The sequence below is a fragment of the Nyctereutes procyonoides genome, unplaced genomic scaffold (genome assembly GCF_905146905.1).
Source record: "Nyctereutes procyonoides isolate TBG_1078 unplaced genomic scaffold, NYPRO_anot_genome, whole genome shotgun sequence".
Lineage (NCBI taxonomy): Eukaryota > Metazoa > Chordata > Mammalia > Carnivora > Canidae > Nyctereutes > Nyctereutes procyonoides.
The window spans coordinates 3,763,266-3,771,375 of record NW_026575156.1 but is presented as its reverse complement, the minus strand read 5'-3'; positions in this window follow the sequence as shown (position 1 = coordinate 3,771,375).

Sequence of the window (8,110 nt, the reverse complement as noted above, 5' to 3'; positions counted from 1 at the left end):
CACAACAAATTTGGCAACTATGAAGGGACATTGGGGATGAGCCCCCACTGACTTGACGGCCTGATGGGAGGCCGAGGGCATTCACACACCAGCTCTCCCTTAGGAGGAGCAGAGGGTAAAGGAGCCTAGGAGGCTACACTGCTGGCGGTTGGCTTTTCAGTCAGCTGGATTGTTCACAGGCTTGAACTCCAGTAGGAAACCTCCAGGAAGACTGGAGCAGACCCCAGGAGGCACTTTCCCCAGCTGTTCCAGCAGCTGCCCAAGCCCCCCCACAGGGACCTCCATGTTCTAGCCCAACTCACTGTTGCCCAGCAAAGGTAATTTCTTTGTGGAAAGAAGGAGCAGAGTGGAAAGGAAAAGGAAACCATCCAGACTCTTTGGCCACAATTAGGGTAAGTCTCCCACTGTGCACACCAAGACCCCTTGGGCCTTACTACCTTTTGGGTGAAACTCTGAAAACGGAGGATCTCAATTTGCAGGCACCAGATCCGTATTGGTCACAGGCTTAGTGGGACAGAACAAGCTGCAGATTTCTTCCTGCCATTCGGTTGCCTCCAAATGGGGTATTTTAGTTCAGCTTCCTCAGCTTGTCTAGGGGACAGTTCAGTCAGTGAACTCTGACCTTTGGGGGAAGAACCAGAATAGCTTCTGCTGTATGACAACAGAAGTTTTGAATAACCCCCTAGGATTTTGTATATAAAATATCATGGAAGATGCTATTCCACTAAAGAGTCTCCAAGGCAGAATTTTGGCTAATTGGTCAGCCTATGGCTGTAATTCTATAATTCTACCAAAAAGGAGAATGATGCTTTATTGTAATACTGTGTGGCGTTTTTATGTTTTTGAAAGTGAGGGAAGGTGGCTATTGAATGCATCCTTGAATGATTATACTGTATTACAGTTAGAGTTGTTTTATCAAAGAGGTAGAAAGAAGGATGAGATTTTGTATGGATAGGCATCTGCACAATTTCAGAACAAGGATGATGTACAATCAAGCAGTAGGTTGATGGTGCAAAGGAAATCTCAACCTCCGTTGTTCAAAGACTTTTAAACCCTGAAAGACAAAATGAATGAGGGCATGTTAACTTTGAGTGCAGTGAATCCTTTTAATCAAAATTATGATCAGCCCTCATTTTTGGTTGCAAGGAGAAAACACTAGAGTTGAGTCTGTTTCTCTGGTACCTTTCTGTGCTGCTTGTTATTGGACCTGCAGTCCATTCTCTGCCTTGAATTTCTTAAATTGCAAGTATCACAACACTTCATATCAAGATGATCCTAAAATAAAAACTGGCTGAATACACAGATTTAGATCCGGAGGCCCTTGAGAACACAGGGCTGGTCAATATGTCCTTCACTGGGCAGAGTGCTCTTGACCTCATCCCAAAGCTAAATAAAGTTGAAGGTGCCATGACTCTGAGTCTGGCCCATTTGGTGCAGATTGTTTACAAGACTTACAGTGCTAGGGAAGAACAAAAGGCAAGGCTGATTTGAGTTTTGCTTTTGGCACCTGTTAAAGGAGACATCAACATAAAGGGCAAGTCAGGATGTCCCAGCTTGAGCAAAAAACAATGTGCCTGTTGTAAAGAGAAAGGGCATTGAAAGCGAGATATTCCAAAGCTTTCTAGACAGGGAAAGGAAGGCCAGACAGAAAGGCCTGGGAAACAGATGGTCACTTGCAGCAAAAGACGAGGCAGGGATGGTGAATAAAGGGACTTGGGGCTTCCGGCCACATCAGTGGCCCATATTAGAGTAATGCCACAGGAGCCCTGGGTGCAATTAATAATGGAGTCCTATTCAAAAAATAATAATAATAATAATGGAGTCCTATTGATAGACTTCCTGGGGGATGCCAGAGTAACCTAATTGGCCATCAATAGTAAACTTGCTTTGTTAACTTGCCATGGTGGGCATCACTGAACAGGAGTAACAGTGGCCTCTGTTAAAACCATTGGAGAGTAGGTAAACAGAAGTTGAGACATAGCTTTTTATACATGCCAAATTAAATGCTCAAATAACTTTCTCACCTGAGAAATGCCACTTGCAGGTACAAGTTCCACCTGAAAATGCCATAAGGCTTTAGCTGCTGTTGCTGAACCAAGAAGACACAAAAAAGGTTAGGGACCACTTGAGATCTAGGAACAAGTGATGAGATATCTGGGTGAGTTAAGTCAACCACTCTGATATTGGTAGTATTAAAAGAATGAGAGAAATTTCCTCCTGTTAAACAGTATCCTTTAAAGGAGGAATCATTAAGAGCCATACCACTGATTCTCAGTTGTTTTTTACAACATGGACTGATTTCACTCTTTGTCAGTCTCCCTGTAATGCTCCCATTTTACCAGTGATGAAGCCCCATTAGGAGGAATAATGCTTTGTTTGAGATTTAGAGGCTATAAATGAGATAGTTCAGAAAATCCATCCTACAGTACCCAATCCATACACTCTATTGAGTACCATGATGGCTCATAGTATTGGACTTAAAAGATGACTTATTTTATATTCCTTTGGAAGAAAAGTGTCAATTGCTGTTTGTTTTTGAATGGCAAGACTCAGAGACATGAGTCATTACCCAGGATTGTCAGTCCGTGTTCCCTCAGGGCTTCAAAATTTTATCTACTCTATGCAGCGAGGAGCTGGCTAAGGACTTAAATATGCTATGTCTAGACCAACATAAATTATTGAAATATGTCCATGATCTGCTAATAGCCAGCCCTTATTATGCTAGAAAATACCATCACTGTACTTAAACACCTGGTGTGGGTACAGGTTTTCCTCTAAAAAGGCCCAAATTTGTAAATAGCAAGTTTCCTCTCTGGGTTCTAATTAAATCAGGGGACCCAAAGTTTAATAGCTAATAGAAAGCAAGCCATTTTGGATTTGGATATTCTAAGAAATTGGAGGCAGTTTTGAGATGTTTTGGGTATGGCTGGTGTTTGCAGAATCTGGATACTAAATTTGGGCCTTAAGGCTAAACCCCTTTATGAAGCTTTAAAAGAGGCTGATGCAGAGCCCCTAGTATGGTCAGGGGATTGCCAAAAGGCCTTTGAGATGATAAAACAAGTGCTAACACCTGTCCCTGCATTAAGACTCCTTGGTCTGAGAAAATATTTTAAAGTATATATTCATGAAAGGCAGGGGTTGGCCTTTGGAGTGCTAATACCAATGCTGAGAGAAGTACCACATCCTGTCACCACATCATGCTCTTATCTATCCAGACAACTGAATAGAGTTGCAAAGGGATGGCCCCATGTTTACATGCAGTGGCCACAACCTGTGATTTACCACAGAAAGCAGAAAAAAATCATCTTAGGACAGCCTATGGTTGTATATGTGCTCTATCAAGTGTTGGTATTATCAGAACAAAAGCGGAGCTATTGGCTGACTGCAGGCCAAATGGAAAAATATCAAGCAATTCTTCTGGATCACCCAAATGTCATTTTAAGGACCAGAGTTCTTTAAAATTTAGGCACTCTGCTGCCTTCTTCTTCAAATGAAACTCCCTCCCATATTTAGTTGAAAGTTCTTGAAATTGTAAACTCCATCAGGCTTGATTTATCTGATTAGCCACTGATGAGACTGGGACTTGTTCATCCATTATAGTAGTTTCCTTGATCGTGGGCAGTGCTATGTAGGATATCTGGTGGTGAGTGACCAGTGAGCTATAGAAGCAAAACTGCTTCCCCTGGGCACATGAGCACAAGAGACTGAATTAATAGCCCTCCTCAAGGAAGCAATACTATGGTATAGACTCCCTACTTCCACCTAAAGTGATAATGGACCCTCCTTCATAGCAGCAGCGACTCAACAATGAGTAAGTTCTTGGGCATTAAATGGAAATCACATGTAACACGGAGGCCTCAGTTTATGGGAAAAACTGGAGGGGAGGGGGTGGGAAGAATCCTACTTTTAAAAGGGCAGTTGTAAAAAGATCCAGGAAACACACACCTGATCCCTGAAATGGGATCAGGTCCTACTAATTGCCAGAAGTGGGCTCTAATTAAGCTCCTAAGAAATTATGCATGATAGACCATTCCCAGCTCCCCAAGGCAGAGGGGAAGATATGTATTTGGTTCAAGAAGTAAAACTGATAATGGTGTATCTGACAATTGAATCAGTTATTAGCAACTATGCATGAGCCTGTTTCTTTCAGAAAACCATCCCAACTGGAAGCATCACCACCCCTTTAAGGCTGGTGACCAGGTGCTACTTGAGATTTGGAAAAAACAGGATCCAGATCATCAGTTGAAAGAGAACTAGAAAGGACCCTACAATGTTCTCTTGATGACATATACATCCCTCAAATTGGGAAGATTAAATATTGGGTGCACCATACTTGAATTAAACAGTGCCCTATACCAAGTATAAATTAGACAACCAATCCCAGTGGGAAAGCCAACCCTTGGGAGATTTGAAATATATTTAAGAAAAAGAAAAAGAAATATATTTAAGAAAAAGAAGAGATTTGAAATATATTTAAGAAAAAGAAGAAAAAATATATATTAAGAAAAAGAGCCCTGGTGGCTCAGTAGTTTAGTGCCGCCTTCAGCCCTGGGTGTGATCCTGGAGACCCAGGATCGAGTCCCATGTCAGACTCCCTGCATGGAGCCTGCTTCTCCCTCTGCCTGTGTCTCTGCCTCTCTCTGTGTGTGTGTGTCTCTCATGAACAAATAAATAAAATCTTAAAAAAGAGAAAACAACAACGAGTAATTGTGCAATATTATATGTACTTTGCCATCTATTTGCCTCCTCTGCAGGATGGGAAGATAATTACCTAGTCTGCATTGGTCAGACTTCAGCCTTGTCTACACTAACTGCGGAGAGCTGGATTTGTCTTCCCAGGGCACAGTTGACACTAGATCACAGTAATCCGTTTATGCATTCAATAAAAAAAAAAAAAAAAAACTTTACTCGGGTCCCTGAGGAACATTGGATCATGGCTGAGGTAACCCAAACTCGCCTAGTGACATACAGTGTTAGAATAATCTATTATCCTGACAAAAATAATTTGAGACTCCCTTGCCTGACTGCTAAGTCCTCACTTAACTTACAGACTTCTCTGGACTTCCTCACTAAAGTAGCATTGGACAATCGTATGGCTTTAGATTATATGTTGGCTGAACAAGGGGGTGTTTGTGCTCTTGCAAATACATCCTGTTATAGCTACATAACTACTAGTTGAGACTAGTATGGAAAAATCTGACAGCAAGCTGCCTGATGCAATAATCTCGAGCCCATGATATGTCTATTTTAGAGAGAATGAAAGCTGGTCTTACTGATTGGTTTATTGCCTTGTTCTCATGGGTCCCTAACAGGCTCTAAGATTTACTTTTTTTTTTTCTGCTGCCTCAAGGGGTGTATCTGCTACTAAAAAAAAAAAAAAAATCATCTTCTGCTTGTGTACTTTAAAGCCAGAATAGTTGATTGGGAAAAACAAGTGTATGCTTTCCTTAATAAGAATCCCCTAACATGAACTCCACTCAGCAGGAAGCAGCCAGATGAACACAACACCCTCTTTTCCATAGAAATGGAAGGTCTGGATTAACAGTGGGGAAATTAAAAGCAATATAGAAATGTAAGGATGGATGGACATTAGGATGGACATACTAGGCTTCAGCAAAACTTGACTTTAGCTGAATGCATTTTTTTTCTTCCTCATTCTTGAGGAAGAATGTGTGTGTCTTGTGTGTCTCTCTGTGTGTGTCTCTCATGAATAAATAAATAAAATCTTAAAAAAGAGAAAACAACAACGAGTAATTGTGAAATATTTTATGTACTTTGCCATCTATTTGCCTCCTCTGCAGAATGGGAAGATAATTACCTAGTCTGCATTGGTCAGACTTCAGCCTTGTCTACACTAACTGCGGAGACCCTCGCTTGTTTTTCTGTGGAATCCTTTGTTCCACAGACTGCAGTATTGTATCCACATCTCCCAGAACTCAATGTATACTTGATGCTGATATCTCCCAGACCTCAAGGTATGTATACTTAGTGAGAAGACTGAGATGGCTAGCACAGGTGCTGGTCATGAGACCATCTTGAAGACATGACCAATGCTACTGGCAGCAGGTACCAGAATCCTTTTGAAACCATCTAGATCCTTTGTTTTCCTGTAAAACCCGCAGCCTTTTTACCACAGGCAGACTTGCAGTCTGGGGGGGCATTAGCCTGCTGTAGCCTCCTTTGCCTGGCAAGGTTATGAACTATCTTCCTTTTCCCTCCCTTTTTCCAACTTTTATTTAAATTCTAATTAGTTAACATACAGTGTAGTAGTGGTTTCAGGAGTAGAATTTAGTGATTTATCACTTTCTGGGAACACCCAGTGCTCATCACAGCAGGCGCTCTCCTAACTTCCTTCTTTATACCCAAACTCAATCTCCATGTTACATATTTTGGCTTCAAAGCACAGAGGTCGGTTTTTGACAACAATTTTGATATTTGTATAATCTATAATGAAAACACCGGTCTCATTTCTGATATTGGTCATTTTCATTGTCTCTCCTTTTTCTTTCTTTCTCCTCTGATAATTCTAGCCAGAGGTTTATTAACTTTAGTGATCTTTTCAAAGAACCAGCTTTTGGCTTCATTCATGTTGTCTGTTGTTTTTCTGTTCTCCCTTATCTTGATTTATACTTTGATCTTTACGATTCCTTTCTTTTACTTATTTTGTTTAATATGCTTTTATTTTTGCCAGGAACTCCACTGAGCTGGAGAGAGCTGAGCTGCAGGGTGTTGGGCAATTAAAACAAGCTAAAATGCAAGTAACTGTGGAGCCCTTATTCATTAATTCCTATTGCCCAAGTGAGAGGCTAAACCCCAGAAAGCTCCGCTTCACACCTGTTCTTTTTTCCCCCATTTGTGATCCACCTGTGATGCCTTGGTTGGCTGTGCATCATGACTGCTGTGGGGTGAGTAGCTTTTGCCCCCAAAGACCTGCCAGGAAACCTTTGTAATTGTCTGTGGTTGAGCCTGAAAAAATCACAAGTGAGTTTTTAACAAAAAGCCACACTCCTTGGTTCCCCTACCCCTGTGTCTCTTAAGGTAGATGCTGAAATTATTATTTGTAACCTTTCTTCGCTAATAAGGCTATTTATTTCAATGAACTCCTGCCCCAGTTTTTGCTTTAGTGGTCCTGATAAATTCATTATCTTGTGTTTACATTTTTATTCAGTTCAAGATACTCTTATTTTCCATTTAATGTCTTCTTTGAGCAGAGATATTTCTTGTATTGATTTCTGGTTTAATGCTATATGGACAAAGAATATCCTCTGAATGAGTTGAGAATGTCAAATTTATGAGACTTGTTTTATGGCCCAGAAATAGCCCATATCATATATGTATTTGAAACAAATTTGTAGTCTATTGATGTTCATTGTGTGTTCTAGAACCTACATCTAATAGGTTGATTATTAGGTCTAGCAGGTTGATAATTGTGGTCACATTTTCTATATCCTTGCTGATTTCTAATCTTCTTGTGCTATCAATTGTTGAAGGTATGTATTGAAATCTATTTTTGTGGGTTCACCTATTTCTCTGGGGTTTTGTAAGGGTTTATTTCTTGGATTATAAAGTCCTTACTTAGGTGGTAAACATTAGAGTTGTTAATTGCTTATGAATTGACTGCTTTTACAGATGCTATTTTAAATTTGAAATAAATTTAATTACCATATTTTAAAATACTTAAACTTTTAAGTGATATTTAAAACATTTAAATAATGCAGAGCTGAATGGTATTGAATGCCTATGAAGATATATTTTTTTTTGTTGGTCTAGTAGTATTCTTTAATTAGAACATTTTTCTTAATTTTAACAATTCTCAGATAATTGAAAATGTGTTTCTATTAGTTTGATGCTGTTTTATGTTGGATTAACTTGACTTTTTTTTACCATTTTTACTTAAATGTCATTGTTTCGGGCTCCTTGAATTTCCTTTTGCTTTCACTGTGTGATAACTACCATTTTTAAAAATAGATCTGTGTTTTTATATTCTATGGTGGTTATTCCTGTGGTGTCACATTTAATAACCACTTCACAAGCTATCTTGTTTAGTTTTAAAACTTCTTTAGGTCTGTAGTTTCATTTTCATCTCATTATTTTGAATATTTTCACTGGT